Below are 19971 nucleotides of genomic sequence, written 5' to 3'. Positions count from 1 at the left end.
GCAATGATGTCCTGGCGTTTGGCTGCCCAGTAATACTGCTTAAAGCTTGGCAAGCTCAGCACACATTTTTAAGGGGGTTGGAGCCAATTCAGGAACCTGGAAGGATGTTTGTCAGAGTTCTGCAACTGCTGAATTGGATGTAGGTCCATTACAGTCAGAAATGGGGGAAATTATAATGGGGAACAAAGAAATGACAGAACAATTAAACACATACTTTGGTTCTGTCTTCACAAAGGAGGACACAAATAACCTCCCAGAAATGTTAGGGAACCAAGGGTCTAGTGAGAGGGAGGAACTGAAGTATTAGTAGAAAAATAGTGCTAGGGAAATAAATGGGGTTAAAGGCTGACAAATCCCCAGGGCCTGATAATCTACATCCCAGAGTACTAAAGGAAGTGGCCCTGGAAATAGTGGATGCATTGGTGATCATCTTCCAAAATTCTATAGACTCTGGAACAGTTCCTACAGATTGGATGGTGGCAAATGTAACCCCACTATTTAAAAAAGGAGGGAGAGAAAAAACAGGGAATTACAGACCAGTTAGCCTAACATCAGTAGTGGGGAAAATGCTAGAGTCTATTATAAAAGAAGTGATAACAGAACACTTGGAGGGCATTGACGGGATTGGACAAAGTCAGCATGGGTTTATGAAAGGGAAATCATGCTTAACAAATCTACTGGAGTTTTTTGAGGATGTAACTAGTAGAATAGATAGGGGAGAACCAGTGGATGTGGTGTATTTGGATTTTCAGAAGGCTTTTGATAAGGTCCCACACAAGTGTGCAAAATTAAAGCACATGGGATTGAGGGGAATATACTGGCATGGATTGAGAATTGGTTGACAGACAGGAAACAGAGAGTAGGAATAAACGGGTCTTTTTCCGGGTGGCAGGCAGTGACTAGTGGGGTACCGCAGGGATCAGTGCTTGGGCCCCAGCTATTCACAATATATAGCAATGATTTGGATGAGGGAACTAAATGTAACATTTCCAAGTTTGCAGATGACACAAAGCTGGGGTGGAATGTGAGCTGTGAGGAGGATGCAAAGAAGCTCCAATGTGATTTAGACAAGTTGGGTGAGTGAGCAAGAACATGGCAGATGCAGTATAACCTAGATAAATGTGAGGTTATCCACTTTGCTTGTAAAAACAGAAAGGCAGATTATTATCTGAATGGTGATAGATTGGGAAAAGGGGAGGTGCAACGAGACCTGGGTGTCCTTGTACACCAGTCGCTGAAAGCAAGCATTCAGGTGCAGCAAGCAGTTAGGAAGGCGAATGGTATGTTGGCCTTCATTGCAAGAGGATTTGAGTACAGGAGCAGGGATGTCTTACTGCAGTTATACAGGGCCTTGGTGAGACCACATCTGGAGTATTGTGTGCAGTTTTGGTCTCCTTATCTGAGGAAGGATGTCCTTGCCATGGAGGGAGTGCAACGAACGTTTACCAGACTGATTCCTGGGATGGCAGGACTGACGTGTGAGGAGAGATTGGGTTGACTAGGCCTATAGTCAGTAGAGTTTAGAAGAATGAGAGGTGATCTCATCGAAACATATAAAATTCTAACAGGACTAGACAGACTAGATGCAGGGAGGATGTTCCCGATGGCTGGGGAGTCCAGAACCAGGGGTCACAGTCTCAGGATACAGGGTATGCCATTTAGAACCGAGATGAGGTGAAATTCCTTCACTCAGAGGGTGGTGAACCTGTGGAATTCTCTACCACAGAAGGCAATGGAGGCCAAGTCATTAGATATATTCAAGAAGGAGATAGATATATTTCTTAATGCTAAAGGGATCAAGGAATATGGGGAAAAAGTGGGAACAAGTTAGACATTCAGCCATGATCATTTTGAATGGCAGAGCAGGTCCGAAGGGCCGAATGGCCTACTCTTGCTCCTATTTTCTATGTTTCTATGAATGGGCAACATGTGAAATGTAGAGAGGATGAGAAGGAGCACATTCATCCGTATAGTGCTTGTAGTGAAATGGGGAGGCTGTTCCACCTGTTTACATCGCACGTGCACTAATAAGGAGAGGGGAAGGTTTTTCTCGTAAAGGGCTGGGATTTTGGGTGTAAAATAGATACCTAAATACTTAAAGCCTGTCTTTGTCCAGGAAGAGGGGTAGGCCTCTTGCACTTTCCTGAGTATGTGGGGATTTCCTTAGTAAGGGCCAGGCCCTCAATTTTTGAGAGGTTGAGCCTGATAGCTGGCTGAATTTTTTGATGCTCAGAAAGATGTTGGAAAGTGAAGCAGTCAGTTGATGACATACAGCAGGATGCCATCCCCATGGAGGGATAATTTGTGCTCCACACCTCCAGCCTGAACTCACTGCCTGTGATAGGCTGAGAGTGCAGAGTGTTACACTGCACTACCATGAGGTCTCTGAATCCCTCACTCATGGTTTTCTGGAGTCTGTGTCCGAATGTGTTGGGGGGGGGAGGGCGGGGGAGGGCGTCTTGGGTATGGATCTCAACACCTCAACATCATCAGTGCACGCGTTCCAGAGAGACACTCCAACTGTGCCCACCACTTGCTTAACTAAGGTCTCCTCTGCTGAGGCCCAATGGCAGTCTGCAGAGCAGAGAACCTCTTTGCATGACAGTGCTCAACTGAATATTAGTATCCACAACTGAAACAAACCTAGTTTGCAGCATAAACTATAAGGAGACAAGCAATTGATTGACATATGCATTTGTAGCTTGTCCTGTGATGTTGTACTCGGCAGCAACTAGCTGTCCTTCAGACTGCACCTCTGGCCCTTCCACACCCATGAGATGTGACTAACCCTTCAATTCCTCCTGCAAATCTGTAAAATCCTTCAAAGTGAATGTCTCTGGGCTATTGACTGCTTCACATGGTGGTGATACTAAGTGCCGTAGTGAGGCTTGTTGGTGAGCGGGCCTGCCTTGCTGCTCCTGGGGTTCTGAGATATCCACAACAAGAAATGGGCAGATGGTGAGTCAATGCACGTCGTTAGGCATGCTGTTACTTTGGATGCAGTACATAGCACATTTTGTAGTATAATACAGTAACTGCTTTACACCTGAGGAAACACATTTTGCACAGAGGAGGTATGCAGTTATAAATGTACAGAGCTAGAGTGTATTCCTCTCCTTCAACTTGCATGTCACCCACATCGTGTATAGCCTCCCAGTTGATGACCTCCGTGATAGCACCTTCAAAGGTGGTGAGAAGTTTAGCCTGCTGAGACCTCCACCTGTCTCTGCTCTGTGCCTTCTGTTGAAGGCAACCTTTTTTTATGTGAGAAGTTAAATATGCATTGAATGAGTGAATATTTTGTGCTGTATATTTAGGGAGCAGCTCCACAGCCTTATGGCCTTATGCTTCGCTTACCTGAATGTAAAGTACTTTGCCTACAGAAGGTTTGCGAGAATGTCAGTACTGGGCGAGTGCACGGTAACTGTCAGCTGCATGTGTGAATAATTATTGTCATCCTTCAATCTTTCTCAGCTCCATCGTTCTGGCTTTCATTTTTTTGCTTCTGCTGTATGAGTTCTCAACCTTTTTTATTTTGTTCTCTTTATGTCGCATTTGCAGCAAAACAGGTATCAAATCAGATTAAATATGGTAAGGTACCCAAGCAATCCCTGCTGACTTCTATAACTCGCTTTGGTTGGCATCAACGGCTACCCACATAGATGGCAGCCACTAAATGGCATTATTCATGTTCATTCTCTTTTTCTCACCTTGGCACTTTTCTTCAAGTCTGACAGCTTTTTTGGAATATCTTTCCAATGTCTTCTGGTACAGATCCCCATGCTGTCATACAGTGTGATAGCTTTCTATGTCTGATTCGCCCTTTCAATATTGAGGGCTTCCCAATCGTCTCTGTAGAGAACAACTTCACCGTGCCCTCACAACTTCTATGATGATCTGTCATTGTAAACCTTGGGTCTTGCCTGCCCCAGGCTCTCACTGTCCCCCCCCCCCCCCCACCCACCACCGACTGCAAGGCCCTCCTGACCCCCCCTCTCAGGCCGGGGACCACTCTTTCCCCTGTAGCAGGCTCCTGCCATCTGATTTCCCACACCTGCCCAATGGCCAGCTACCATTTCCTGCTGGGTTTAGGCAGTAGACTGACGAGGCCTATGCAGATGAGGCCTGGGATTTAAAATCTCCAGGGTCTCTTGCTGCAGAGTGCTGAATGATTTGTCGTCTGCCTTGGCCCTCACCGGCAGTTAAAATTGACTCTTCGGGATCTGTAGAATGACAGCTCCTCAGCCTTTTAATGTGTCCATAAAAGGAGAATAGAATAGTCCTGGTGAACTGCCTATCTGAAATGTTAATCTAGCTTTCAGATGCTAGCAAACCTGCTATGAATTTCTAGCATTTCCTGCTTTTGTTTCAGATTTACAGCACTCATGTTTTTTTAATCTCTGCCTGTAAGACCTCTGTGGTTTAAACTGAACAAACAGAATACAATGGGAGTTCAAACTCTTGTTTGATTGAATGGTTTTGCTATTTTCCTTCTGCAGATGAAAAAGTTGTACAAACAGAAAAGTTTTCATAACTTTGGGAGCAGTGAAACCTTTAAAAAATGTGCAATTTTATAGAAACGCATATATGTTTAAATACACATGTAAATAACATAATGTACACACTGCACTGAGCTGCGTACAGCTTGGTTCACCACATTACAGGATGGATGTGATTGCACGAGAGAGGGTGCAGAGGAGATTTACGAGGATGTTTCCAGGACTAGAGAATTTTAGCTCTGAGGAAAGATTGGATAGGCTGGGGTTGTTTTCCTTGGAACAGAGGAGGCTGAGGGGAGATTTAATTGAGGTGTATAAAATTATGAGGGGCCGAGATAGAGTGGATAGGAAAGACCTATTTCCCGTTGCAGAGAGGTCAATAACCAGGGGGCATAGATTTAAAGTAATTGATAGAAGGATTAGAGGGGAACTGAGGAAAATCTTTTTCATCCAAAGGGTGGTGGGGGTCTGGAACTCACTGCCTGAAAGGGTGGTAGAGGCAGAAACCTCAACTCATTTAAAAGGTGCTTGGATGTGCACTTGAAGTGCCGTAACCTACAATGCTGTAGACCAAGAGCTGGAAAGTGGGATTAGGCTGGATAGCTCTTTTTCGGCCAGCACAGACACAATGGGCCAAATGGCCGCCTTCTGTGCCGTAAATTTCTATGATTCTATGGAGGTACGGCTCCATGTAAAGCTCCTAGATGGGAGGGAAAGAATCAACAAGAACTTTGTTCTTAAACGAGTGGGGGCAAAGAGAGAGTCGTATTCACAAAGGGCCAAAGTCAGAGGAATGGAAGCTTTGAGAGGGGAGGGGGTGTTGTAAGCCTGTAAGAGGTTACAGCTGTAGGGAGGGATAAGGCCATGAAGTTATCTAAACACAAGGATGAGAATTTTAAATTGGCAGTATTGGGGGACCAGAAACCCATGTGGGTAAGCAAGGATAGTGTTGATAGATGAGAGGCAGTTGGTGCAGGATTGGATATGGGCAGCAGAGGTTTGGATGAGCTGAAGTTTATGGAAGGAGGGGGATGGAAGGCCAGCCAGGGGAACATTGAAATAGTCCAGTCTGGAGATAACAAAGACAGGAATGAGGGTTTCAGCAGCAGATGGGCTGAGTCGGGGAGAGGCGTGCAATGTTATGAAAGTGGAAGTATCTTTATGATGGAGAGGACACGGGGTCAGATGCTGAGCTCAGGGTTGAAAAGGATGCCGAGGAATAGGAATAAAGGGACAGTGAACTTCTTTTATCAGAGCCCAGTTCTACACACAACAGTCACTTGTCTCACTCTTGGCCAGGAAACACTGCATGCCATGCGGGGACCTGAAAAGGAACATGAAAAAATATATAAAATATAGTTAATAGAACAATGTTGAAATAAATATGATCAAGGTCTGTGGGTTTTGGCCACACATGTTATTACTTACATAATTGCCTATCATAAACTGTGAGAAGACTAAAATTGTAAAATAAATAGGCTACCTAGCATTGTTTTCTGAAATGAATTCGCTAATATACGAGCAAATTAATCTATCTATGGAAAGACATTATGTGCTCAAGGTAGTTGTATATCAGCTCACATGACTGCATGGAAAAACATTGCAAGAAGAAAGAACTTTCATTTATATAGCACCTTTCATGGCCTCAGGACATCTCAAGGTGCTTTACAGCAAATGACGTACTTTTTGAAGTGTAGTCATTTTTGTACTGTCGGAAAACCTGCATTACTGATAGCTGTTTACTTTGAACCTTTACCCACGATTACATTTTTACTATTGATGATTGCATTGAGAACCGAGCGCAAGATAATTGTAATCTATCCAACTGTGACAATGAAATAATATGTAAAGGCAATGGGAAGGCCTGAAAATTGCAGGTTACATGCCAAAAGAAAATTAGAGGTTGTACTTTGGATGTGTTTATTTCTGTCAGCACCCCTCATGATTCCTTTCTTTGTATAAAAGACATGACAAAAAAATGGAGAAAAAACATTTGCAATGAGCCCTTTGCACTTTTCCCCCTCTGATTACCCTGCTCCCTCTGCTGAAGCCATCAGCTACTGCTGGGGTTACAGTTCCATGGGTCTTGGCTGCCTCACGTATCTCACGCAAATGGCCATTCTTCATGTGAAACCCGGACAGTGCGTTTTGCCAAGCGATTTGATAGTGGATATCATCAAGGTTGGACTCAACCTAGTTCTCATCCAGAGTCTACACACACACACACACGTAATTTCTAGCTGGAGTCGCTGAATATTTATCTGGAGCAGGAACCATGGCTGGCTTATCTCCTCCCTAGCCCAGGGTTGGAGAGACCGAGTGTTATACCCTCTGCAATGCCCCCAACTGAGATCAATGAGCGCAGTACAGAGCAGGCCTCATTATATTTGATCTACAACTTCCTAATAGTGAGAAATGTTGTGCAAAGTCAATTTTTCAAAATTCATAGAAACCTTGGTTTGAACTTACTGTAAAAAAATTATTTCAAGGTTACTGTAGTTTAAAATAAAGTGTATATTTTTTCATCTAGCAGTATGAATTATTATATTGTAAATTAAATCTTTGAACCCAGCATCTTTTTATGTGTTGGTACTTGCTTAGTGATATTAATCTTAATATAATTTTATGTGCCTTAAGCCATCTTTTTATTTGCATGTTTGAATTTAACATTTAATTTTACTCTACAGTGTTTCGTGTCAATGGGGTTCAATAAACCAGATTTAAGACAGATCAATTTTACATGGTAATGAAATTGAAACCAGAATCCATTTACATTTAAATTCAACTTCAAGAAAGAGCATACCTGCTCAAAACAAGGTCCATAAACTTTATACTCCAAAAAGACTAAAGGCAAATCAAACCAAGGATGAATGTAATCACAAAAGTGGATCATCATATGAATACTGAATACTAAAACCAAGGGGTCTGTTTACCCTGAGTTAGAATCATCGAATCGTTTCAGCACAGAAGGAGGCCATTCGGCCCATGCCAGCTCTCTGCAAGGGCAATCCAATTCGTCCCGCTCCCCCGCCCTTTCCCCGTAGCCCTACAAATTTTTTCCCCTTCAAGTACTTATCCGATTCCCTTTTGAAAGGCAGGATTGAATCTGCCTCCACCACCCCCTCGGGCAGTGCATTCCAGATCATAACCACTCACTGCGTAAAAAAGATTTTCCTCATGTCTCCTTTAGTTCTTTTGCCAATCACCTTAAATCTGTGTCCTCTGGTTCTCGACCCTTCCATCAATGGGAGCAGTTTCTCTCTATCTACTCTGTCTGGAGCCCTCATGATTTTGAACACCTCCAACAAATCTCCTGTCAACTTTCTCTGCTCTAAGGAGAACAACCCCAGTTCTCCAGTCTCTCCACGTAACTGAAGTCCCTCATCCCTGGAACCATTCTAATAAAAGTTTTCTGCGCCCTCTCTCAGGCCTTCACATCCTTCCTAAAGTGCAGTGCCCAGAATTGGACACAATGGGCCCGATATTAGCACCCGCTATCGGGTGCGAACCTGGCAGGGGGGGCTCCGAAAATCGGGGAATCCCGGAGCGGGTCGGGAGCCCGGCTCCAACCCGCTCACTTTCGGGTTCCCCACAGACGCGCTGACGTGCGCGCGCAGCCCCCGCATGTGGGACTCCCGCAGGCAATTAAAGCCGGTGGGGTGCCACTTAACAGTATTTATTCTGGTATTTCAGGTCGTTAACAGACCTGATGAAGGAGATATTTCAGGAGGGGTGGGATTTTACAAACAACTGGGGCTGTTTCCCGTACTGGGGGAAACACTCCCAGTTGAAATGGACGTGTTGCAGCTATCAGCCTGTGGCAGCTGCAAAGGTCCATTTGACAGGTTGTGGGGGGAGACCCTCACTCATTGCAGGATGCCACTCTGTCACTTGGGACAAAGTTTGGCCTCCACCACCCTCCTCCTAACAATCAAATTCACCAACTTGCACACTTACCCCAGGGTCCAGAGACATGTAACTACCTTGTGGACCCCCTCAGATGTACATCTTCCAGATGGGGGCCGCCATAGCTGCAGTCATGACCTCCTCGGAGGGCGAACAGCATCACCAGCCTCGCCGGCCACGCCGTCCACCTCTGACACGTGGAGCTCCACAAAACAGTGCTGTGACACATCCACCTGCACTGTAGGAGGGAGAGCAAAGGCAGAGAGAGATGCGTCGCAGAGGGCACTACCCTCGCCACAGGGTCCACAGACTGAGGCTCAGCTTCCTGGCCCTCTCTGAGCAGCAGTGCTCACGGAGGCTCAGAGTCACTCGACATGTAGTCATGGACATCTGCAGCCTCCTTCATGCTGAGCTGCTCCCGGCTGGCCTGAGCACCATCTTCTTACCTGAGCACCATCTTCTTACAAAGTCACCACTGCCCTCAACAACTTCTCCTCCGCATCCTTCCAGGGTGCCACCGGGGACATCACCGACGTCTCTCAGTCGTCTGCACAAAAGAGCCCTGCAAATACACCTACACCCACTCTGCAGTGACACAATGGGTGGCATCAGGTGTGGGTCTTCATTGTGATCCTCAGGAAAGGGCATTATTGCACGAACCGGACAAGATTCGCACAGACGTGGCAGTAGTGGTGCCAATATAATATGTGATGTGAGTTGGTCAGAAATTAAATAAAAGTAATAACCATGACAAACCCTCAAACACCCTTGTGCATCCCCTTCATGCTCACAACACATTTGCCTTACGCTGCCTACTGCACATATGTGATGCATGCCCTGTGGCTGCAGCACAGGTAGTGGCAGGTTGAGTGAGGCTGACCGTGAAAGAGATGCATGAGAGGGTGAGTATGAGAGAGAGCCATGAGATTGTATGAGGATTGGGTTGAGTGGTAGTGGCAGGATGAGTACTGGCGAGGTGAGTAAGTGCAGGTAAGATGAGGATGAGCTTTGAGTGGGTGTGAGGAGTGATGTGATAGAGTAGTGTTGGCAGTGCAGAAGGGCGGTGATGTGGCAGATGGAGTGTAGGGGAATGAGTAAGTGTACTCACTTTGGCTGACCTCCTTTGGTCATTGCAGTGCCTCCTGCACTGTATGCAGGTGCGCGATATGTTGGTGGTGCAGGTGACCTCCTCTGCCACCTCGAGCCAGGCCTTCTTGGTGGCAGAGGCAGGCCGCTTCCTCCCGCCCGCCGGGGGGAAAATCTCTGTCCTCCCCCTCCTCTTCGCCCCATCCAGTAGGATCTGGAGTGAGGCATCATTAAACCTGGGAGCAGCCTTCTCCCTGGGCTGCTCCATGCTGTAATTTTTTCTATTTCTTGCAGCATCAGTCAGTGGAGGACTGCCCCTTTCAATAGAGCTCCTCCAGCTGACAGACCTTACTGCACATGCGCAGTCCACCCGCCGCGCAGCTTAGCAGTGGGGAACCCGGAACAAGAGGTAAGTGGATCCAATTAGGCTGCGATCGCGCGCGGGTCAGACTGATTTCACCGGGCACGTTACCCACGCGCCCAACAGCACCCCCACCACGAACCCGCCGCCCTCCTAATATCGAGCCCAATATTCCAGTTGTGGCCGAACCAGTGTTTTATAAAGGTTCAACATAACTTCCTTGCTTTTGTACTCTATGCCTCGATTCATAAAGCCCAGGATCCGGTCTGCTTTTTTAACCCCTTTCTCAACCTGCCTTGCCACCTTCAACAATTTGTGCACGTATACCCCCAAATCTCTCTGTTCCTGCACCCCCTTTAGAGTTGTACCCCTTAGTTTATATTGCCTCTCCTCGTTCTTCCTACCAAAATGTATCACTTCGCACTTCTCTGCGTTAAATTTCATCTGCCATGTGTCTGCCCATTCCACCAGCCTATATATGTCCTCTTGAAGTCTATTACTATCCTCCTCACTGTTTACTACACTTCCAAGTTTTGTTTCATCTGCAAATTTTGAAATTGTGGCCTGCACACTCAAGTTCAAGTCATTAATATATATCACCAATATAAACCTTCCTCCAGTCCGAAAAATAACTGTTCACCGCTACCCTCTGTTTCCTGTCACTTAGCTAATTTCATATCCATGCTGCCACTGCCCCTGTTATTCCATGGGCTGACACGCCTATTATGCAGCACTTCATCAAACGCCTTTTGAAAGTCCATATGCACCACATCAACCGTATTGCCCTCATCAACTCTCTCTGTTACCTCATCAAAAAACTCAATCAAGTTAGTTAAACATGATTTGCCTTTAACAAATCCGTGCTGACTTTCCTTTATTAATCCACACTTGTCCAAGCGACTCTTAATTTTGTCCCAGATTATCGTTTCCAAAAGTTTCCCACCATCGAGGTTAAACTGACTGGCCTGCAGTTGTTGGGTTTATCCTTACACTTTTGAACGAGGGTGTAACATTTGCAATTCTCCAGTCCTCTGATACCACCCCCATATCTAAGGATGATTGGAAGATTATGGCTTGTACCTCCGCAATTTACACCCTTACTTCCCTCAGCAACCTAGGAGGCATCCCATCCGGACTGGATGACTTATCTACTTTAAGTGCAGCCAGCCTTTCTAGTACCTCCTCTTTCTCAATTTTTAGCCCATTCAGCATCTCAACTATCTCCTTTTATTATGACTTTGGCAGCATCTTCTTCCTTGGTAAAGACAGATGCAAAGTACTCATTTGGTACCTCAGCCATGCCCTCTGCCTCCATGCGTAGATCTCCTTTATGGTCCCTAATCGGCCCCACCCCTCCCCTTACTACCTGTTTACTATTTATATGCCTATAAAAGACTTTTGGATTCCCTTTTATCTTAGTTGCCAGTCTATTCTCATACTCCCTCTTTGCCCCTTTATTTCCTTTCTCACTTCCCCTCTGAACTTTCTATATTCAGTCTGATTCTCACTTGTATTATCAACCTCACATCTGTCACACGCCCCCTTTTTTCTGCTTCATCTTACTCTCTATCACTTTCGTCATCCAGGATCTCTGGCTTTAGTTGCCCTACCTTTCCCCCTCGTGGGAAGGTATCTGGACTGTACCCGAACCATCTCCTCTTGAAAGGCTGTCCATTGTTCGATTACAGTTTTGCCTACCAATCTTTGATTCCAATTTACCCGGGCCAGATCCATTCTCAACCCACTGAAATTGGCCCTCCTCCAATTAAGTATTTTTAGCCTAGATTGCTCCTTGTCCTTTTCCATAGCTAATCTAAATCTTTTGATACTATGATCACTGTTCCCTAAATGTTCCCCCACTGATACTTGCTTCACTTGACCCACCTCATTCCCCAGAACCAAATCCAGCAATGCCTCCTTGCTCATTGGGCCAGAAACATATTGATCAAGATAGTTTTCCTGAACACACTTCAGAAATTCTTCTCTCTCTCTGCCCTTTACACTACTATTATCCCAGCCTATATTAGGATAATTGAAGTCCCCCATTATCACCACTCTATGGCTCTCTGTAATTTCCCTGCAAATTTGCTTCTCGAAATCCTTCCCACTAGTTGGTGGCCTATGGAATACACCCAGTAGTGTAATGGCACCTCTATTGTTTCTTAACTCTAACCAAATAGACCCCTCCAGGACATCCTCTCTCCCCAACACTGCAATATTCTCCTTAATCAATACAGCCACACACACCCTCCCCCCACCTCCTTTCTTTCCTTCCCCATCTTTCCTGAACACCTAGTATCCAGGAATATTTAGTACCCAATCCTGCCCCATTTTGAGCCAGGTCTCTGATATCACAACATCATATTCCCATGTGCCTATTTGCACCTGCAGCTCAACAACCTTATTTACCAGACTTCATGCGTTTACACACATGCACTTTAAACCTCTCTTGGACCTTCTTACAGTCTCTTTGTCTGATCCCACCTAATAACGTATTATTTCTTACTCTAGTGCTATCTGTCTCTCCCAACCCTTTCTCCTTCCCAATGCTGCATCCTGGTGCCCATCCCCCTGCCAAATTAGTTTAAGCCCTCCCCCACAGCACTAGTGAACCTGCCCGAGAGGACATTGGTCCCAGCTCTGTTGAGGTGCAACCCATCTGGCCTGTACAGGCCCCACCTCCCCCAGAAACGGTCCCAATGCCCCAGGAATCTAAAGCCTGCACCATCTCTCCAGCCACGCATCCATCTGCTCTATCCTCTTATTTCTATACTCATTAGCGTGTGGGACCAGGAGTAATCCGGAGATTACGACCTTTGAGCTCTTGCTTATTAATCTCTTTCCAAGCTCCCTAAAATCTGCCTGTAGGACCTCATCCCTCTTTCTACCGATGTCATTGGTACCGATATAGACCACAACCTCTGGCTGTTCATCCTCCCCCTTCAGAATGTTCTGCAGCTGTTCTCTGACATCCTTGACCCTGGCACTAGGGAAGCAACATACAATCCTGGAATCACGTCTGCGGCTGCAGAAATGCCTGTCTGTTCCCCTAACTATTGAATCCCCTATCACTATTGCTCTCCTGACCTTCCTCCTCCTCCCCCTCCCTGTAAAGCTGAGCCACCCATGATGCTGTGGACTTGGCTCTGGCTGTACTCCCCAGAGGAATCATCGCCCTCACCAGTATTCAGTACCGGTTAGAGGGCGAGATGCCCTCAGGGGACTCCTGCACCACCTGACTGCTCCTCCTTGTCTGTCTGCCGGTCACCCAGTCCCTCTCTGCCTGCACTCTCTTAAGCTGCAGGCTGACCACCTCCTGAAACGTACTGTCCACGTAGCTCTCAGCCTCGCGGATGCACTCCAGTGACTCCAGTCGCTGCTCAAGCTCCGAAACCCGGAGCTCGAGCTCCTCCAGCTCCTCCACTTCCTGCACCTGTGGTTGTCCAGGACACGGAAAGCGTGTCACCAGCTACTAAGTTAGAGAGCAAAAAAAGTAATACCAACCAATCACCTACCTGCTGTCCTGTGACGACACTCTCTCAAATTTCTGCCTGTGTGAGTGAAACAGAAAAGAGAAAGAGGCCTCAGACCTCCTTTTACGTTCCGCTCACTCTCACTCTCCCGCCCTCGGGCCTCCTTTTATGTTCCGCTCACTCTCACTCTCCCGCCCTCGGGCCTCCTTTTATGTTCCACTCACTCTCACTCTCCCGCCCTCGGGCCTCCTTTTATGTTCCACTCACTCTCACTCTCCCGCCCTCGGACCTCCTTTTATGTTCCGCTCACTCTCACTCTCCCGCCCTCGGGCCTCCTTTTATGTTCTGCCCACGTCTCACTCTCCCGCTTTCGGGCCTCCTTTTATGTTCTGCTCACTCTCACTCTCCCGCTTTCGGGCCTCCTTTTATGTTCTGCTCACTCTCACTCTCCCGCTTTCGGGCCTCCTTTTATGTTCTGCTCACTCTCACTCTCCCGCTTTCGGGCCTCCTTTTATGGTCTGCCCACGTCTCACTCTCCCGTTCTCAGGTCTCCTTTTATGCTCCGCTCACCTCTCGATCTCTTGCCCTAGGGCCTCCTTTTATATACTGCTCACCTCTCACTCTCTGGAAAATTGCCCACATATGTCCTGTCCACAAAAAGCAGGACAAATCCAATCCGGACAATTACCGCCCAATCAGTCTACTCTCAATCATCAGCCAAGTGATGGAAGGTGTCGTCGACAGTGCTATCAAGCAGCACTTACTCACCAATAACCTGCTCACTGATGCTCAGTTTGGGTTCTGCCAGGACCACTCGGCTCCAAACATGGACAAAAGAGCTGAATTCCAGAGGTGAGGTGAGAGTGACTTGTCATCAAGGCAGCATCTGACCGAGTGTGGCACCAAGGAGCCCGAGTGAAATTGAAATCAATGGGAATCAGAGGGAAAACCCTCCAGTGGCTGGAGTCATACATAGCACAAAGGAAGATGGTAGTGGTTGTTGGAGGCCAATCATCTCAGCCCCAGGACATTGCTGCAGGAGTTCCTCAGGGCAGTGTCCAAGGCCCAACCATCTTCAGCTGCTTCATCAATGACCTTCCCTCCATCATAAGGTCAAAAATGGGGATGTTCTCTGATGATTGCACAGGTTCAATTCCATTCGCAACCCCTCAGGTAATGAAGAAGTCGTGCCCGCATGCAGCAAGACTGGACAACATCCAGGCTTGGGCTAATAAGTGGTAAGTAACATTCGCACCAGACAAGTACCAGGCAATGACCATCTCCAACAAGAGAGAGTCTAACCACCTCCCCTTGACATTCAACGGCATTACCATCGCTAAATCCCCCACCAACAATATCCTGGGGGTCACCATTGGCCAGAAACTTAACTGGACCAGCCATATAAATACTGTGGCTACAAGAGCAGGTCAGAGGCTGGGTATTCTGTGGCGAGTGACTCACCTCCTGACTCCCCAAAGCCTTTCCACCATCTACAAGGCACAAGTCAGGATGAGTGCAGCTCCAACAACACTCAAGAAGCTCGACACCATCCAGGACAAAGCAGCCCGCTTGATTGGCACCCCATCCACCACCCTAAACATTCACTCCCTTCACCACCGGCGCACTATGACTGCAGTGTGTACCATCCACAGGGTGCATTGCAGCAACTCGCCAAGGCTTCTTCGACAGCACCTCCCAAACCCGCGACCTCTACCACCTAGAAGGACAAGGGCAGCAGGCACATGGGAACAACACCACCTGCACGTTCCCCTCCAAGTCACACACCATCCCGACTTGGAAATATATCGCCGTTCCTTCATAGTCGCTGGGTCAAAATCCTCTTACTCTCCCACTCTCGGGCTCCCTTTTATGCTCCACTCACCTCTCGCTCTCCCACTCTCGAGCCTTCATCTGAATCAGAGGGGCCTATAATTGGCCTTGGTGCCTCCTTGCCAAACGTAGGTAAGAGAAAATTCAACCAAGACTCTAGCTTCTGGTCACCATCAAGTTACTCCTGGTGGAAAAATGCTCACGTGTGGAAGTCAGGTGAGGGCAGAATCAGGGTCAGCTGTCATGTGACCCACATTTGAAAAACTTGATGACATTCACTGGGTACAAGAGTAGAATGAAGTCCTGCAGGATGATCAGTGCCTGTTGAAACCTTATAAATCAGAGAACATGCTGGGAAACATTTTTTAATCATACCGTGTTCCTCGCAAAAAACAATAAATCGTCTGTAATTCAATCAATTCTGTTCATTGGATAAATAACATATCCAACTAGATTCTGCCATGTATCACCTAGATTTCTGTTTGTTGAGTAAATTATATAATAAGTTTGGTTTGAAAGGTTGGGAAAGATTTGAATTCATAATGGATGACATCATAATGAGAAAGAATGGAAGAATTCAGTCAAGAAAGAAAGAAAGACCTTGGGCATGATTTTAAATGGGAAAAGTGGGTGGGTTGGGGCCTGGGGTTGGGGGGGTCAGTAAAAATTTTAAAAATCTACAACCCGCCTCCAACCCGCCCACTTCGGGTTTTAACGGAGACGGTATGAGGGGTAGGCGACCAACCCACTCTTAGGAGGCAGGTCAGTCAGTAAAAGCTTTCAAGGAGGCTGTGTGCCTCCATTTTCACAGGCTTTTAGTTTGTAACCCCTGGGAGCTGGGATTCCTGGGCCTTCTCCGTCACACCACATGAGAGGAGGCGAGAAGGCCCGAAGTCGCAGGTAAGTGCCTTTGAAGTACAGCTTGTGGGCCCGGAGGAGCAGGAGTGCTTCCCCCAGGCCCCACAAGCGACCTGCAGCGACCCCCCCACCACGATCTCCGACGCCCACGATGACCCCCAACCCCGGCTCCCCCCCCCCCCCCACCGATGACTGAGACCCCCCGATGACTGACACCCCTCTCCCCCCGTGACTGACACCCCCCCCCAAATGACTAACCCCCCTGTAACCCCCCGATGACTGACCACCCACCACGGTTGCTGACCCTCCCCGTGACTGACGGCCCCATGACCCCCGATGACTGACCCCCACCCCCACCGCAATGACCCCGAACCCCCTGATGACCACCAATAACTGACCGCATCCCCCAATGACTGACCCTCCCGATGACCCCAGACCCCCCCTCCCCAATGAACCCTCCACCCCTCATCTAACACTTACTTGTTCACGTCCTTTTCCTTCCTCTTCTCCCATCTGACAGAGCCAGCCTATCAATGAGGCTGGCCTATCAGGCGGGAAACGTGCAACAGAAAAATACGTCTTTACGTCAAAATCATAAGGACATCCGGGGAACCCGTACTTCCAGGTTTCCCGTCAGGAATGTCCCCCACTGTACCCCCAATAAAATGATGCTCCTTCTATCAATTACAAGCTTTATCTCTTCCTCAGGATGTCTCAACATGATTAACAATCGATGAATTACTTTTGGAAGTCCAGTCACTACTGTTACATCGGCAAAAAAAGGCAAGCAATTCAGATAAAACAAAGTTCCATCAACAGCAAATGGGATGAATGATATAGTGAGATAATCTGTTTTTAGGGATGTTGGTTGAGGGAGAAATGTTAGCCAGGATGCCTGGAGAACTCTTGATCTACTTCAGATCATTCCATGGGATTTAGTATGTCCCCCTGGGCAGGCAGGCAGGAATTCAGTTTACAGAGTTAATATTGACACTATTGTGTTAGCCAATGAGTTGGAGGTGGGGCGGGACTTACAGCGGGGCTTACAGCAGAGTCTATTTTACACCAAACACAATGGGCCGGAACTTGCACCGACCAACGTGGCAAGGCTGTCTGCACGCCCTGCGGACAAAGACGACGAAGAAACTTACCTCGGGGTCTCCGACATCCACTTGCTCACTTTTCAATTTTTTTTCGGTTCAGAGCTGTGATTTCAGTGCAGGTTCATTCGGAACCGATAGAGAATGGAAGCCCCGCCCACAGAATCTGTCAAGTAGAGAAGTCACGCCCACAAGCAGGCAAGTACATTCCTTCAGTTAACTTCTGTATGTTAGTTTAAATAAAAATTTAACATATCTTATAAAAAGCCAAGCAAACAATTTACTGTAATGAAACTTACAGAAGTTAAAAGTAAAAGTTATTTTTAATTTTTAATTTTAATGATCAAAAAGTATCAAAACAAGAGTAATGTGACATTCCACATTTTTAAAATTTAATTTTTTTGTTGTTGCACAGTCATTAACAGTCACCGCGCTTTTAAAAAGTAGTGTAGGGCTGGTATTTTCCAGTGTACCCTTTGGTGACCGTACCATCTTCGTACCAGCTGGGCAGATGGGTAAGTTTACGAGTGTTTAATGATTTTATTGATTGTAGCGTAGGTGGCCCTTTAATTCGGACCTGCCAAACCACCGGCAAACTAATGGGAGCAAGTTTGCGATTTCCTGCTGTGCATGTGCACATTCGTGAACTTGCTCCCTGTCTTTGCCGGCGGAGAGAGAGAAGGCCATTGATGAACGACGTCCTCGGGTGAGTCATTTGTGGGCCAGTCTATTTACTCAGCGCAAGCTATATAATCTATAAACACAATACTATGTAATCTTTACAAAACAAAGCGAAAATTTCAACTCAATTAGAACTTTCATCGAAGATTATTTCCTTAAGGGGAATGTGGACAACAATTATAATTAGAAATCACTGGCCCCGATTTTAAAGGGGGGATGGAATTGGCACTCATGAGCTCCAGAGCAGGTGGCGATCCCAGGGAATCCGGGGTCATGGAGGCCCAGCTGATCTTAACAATCCTGCTCCTCCGGGCCCACAAGTCCACCTAAGAATAAAAATTATACCTGCCTGGGCTTCTGCAGGCTCACGATCCACTGCCCGAGAGTTTTGGTCTGGCAGGGAAACCATCACTGCTTCCCCGCTCAGGCCTCCGACTAAAATTGCAGATCGGGTCCCAAAGATGTTATCGGGCCCCTATCTGCATATTTAAACAAGATCGGCTTAGGTATCCTGCTCATCTGCTCAAAAGAGCAAATTAACATCGGCAGGAAGGTAGAGAGATCAGAGCGGGTAAGTCACTGCTCTCATTTTAACTGTCCCCTCTGCCTCGTTTCCGACAGGTGGATGCAGTTAAAAAATCAGGGCCATTGTTTTCTTTTTAAAATCTTTTCACGGTTTGATTCGAGTTCAAGGGCTCAATTTCGCAGGGAAGTTGGGGGCGGGGGGCTCCGAAAATCGGGGAAATCACGATCGGGTTCGGAACCCCGCTCCAACCCGCAGACTTCCGGGTTCCCCACTGACGCGTCTGGGTGCGCGCGCGCCTCCCGAATGTGGAAATCCCACGGGCAATTAAAGCCGGCGGGATAATACTTTACACAGTTCTTCAGATAGTTTAAGTATTTAATTTTCTCCACATTGAGGCAGGGGTCCGATTTTTAAACATCCTCAGCGTGTTTCCCGTGCTGTGGGAAACACTCCATATTCTAACAGACGTGTTTCAGCCAGCAGCCAGTTGGACATTCAAATGCTTGTTCGACAGATGGGGAGAAAAGGTGAGTTCTTGCTGGAGGGCACTCGGTTCTTTCACACAAACTTTTGGCTGCGAGATCTTTGTGTTTTCACTGAAAATTCTTACTTTCCACTCACAATTCTTCTGTTCAAACATATTTAACTACTTTGCGGATTCCCTCAAACTCACACTGTCAGGATGGGGGCTGCCATGGCTGCATTCACCACGACACTCGAGGACGAGCAACATCACCAGCCTTGCCAGGCACGGCGTCCACCTCTGTCACGTGGAGTTCCACAACACAGTGCTGCAGCACAGGCACCTGCACAAGAGCACGGAGGGCAACAGCAGAGAGTGACATCGCAGGAGGCACCACCCTCACCACAGGGTCTACAGACCGAGGCTCAGCTTCCTGGACCTCTCTGAGGAGCAGTGCATGCAGAGGCTCAGAGTCAGTCGCCAGGTAGTCACAGACAGCTTCAGCCTCTTTCATGCCGAGCTGCTCCCAGCTGGGATGAGCAGCATCTTTTTACCTGCCGCTGTCAAAGTCACCACTGCCCTCAACTTCTTCACCTCCGGATCATTCCAGGGTGTCACCGGGGACATCACCGGGGTCTCTCAGTCGTCTGCACACAAGTGCATAAGGCAGGTCACCGACGGCTTCTTTCGCAGGGCCTCCAGTACGTTAACTTCCCCATGGACGACCTCAGCCAGACGGAGAGGGCAGTGGGATTCCACTCTGTGGCTGACTTCCCATGGGTGTGATCGATTGCACCCATATAGCAATCTGAGCACCTCCACATGAGCCAGGACTGTTCATCAACAGGAAGGGGTATCACTCCATCAACACTCAACTCAATTGTGTCCATCGCAAAAGATTCCTTCACATGTGTACCAGATTCCCTGGCAGATGCCATGATTCCTTCATCCTGAGGGAATCCAACATCCCGCCCCTATTCCACGCACCAAACGCCCTTAAGGGCTGGCTCCTCAGGGACAAGGGATATCCCCTGCACACATGGCTCATGACACCTCTGAGGAACCCCATCACCGAGCAACAGCGTCGATATAACGACAGCCACATTGCCACCTGGTCTACAATTGAGCATGCTATAGGGTTGCTCAAGATGCAATTAAGGTGCCTTGATCGTTCTGGGGGAGCGCTTC

The sequence above is a fragment of the Heptranchias perlo genome, chromosome 23 (assembly GCF_035084215.1).
Source record: "Heptranchias perlo isolate sHepPer1 chromosome 23, sHepPer1.hap1, whole genome shotgun sequence".
NCBI lineage: Eukaryota > Metazoa > Chordata > Chondrichthyes > Hexanchiformes > Hexanchidae > Heptranchias > Heptranchias perlo.
Note: the sequence above shows the minus strand (reverse complement) of the source record.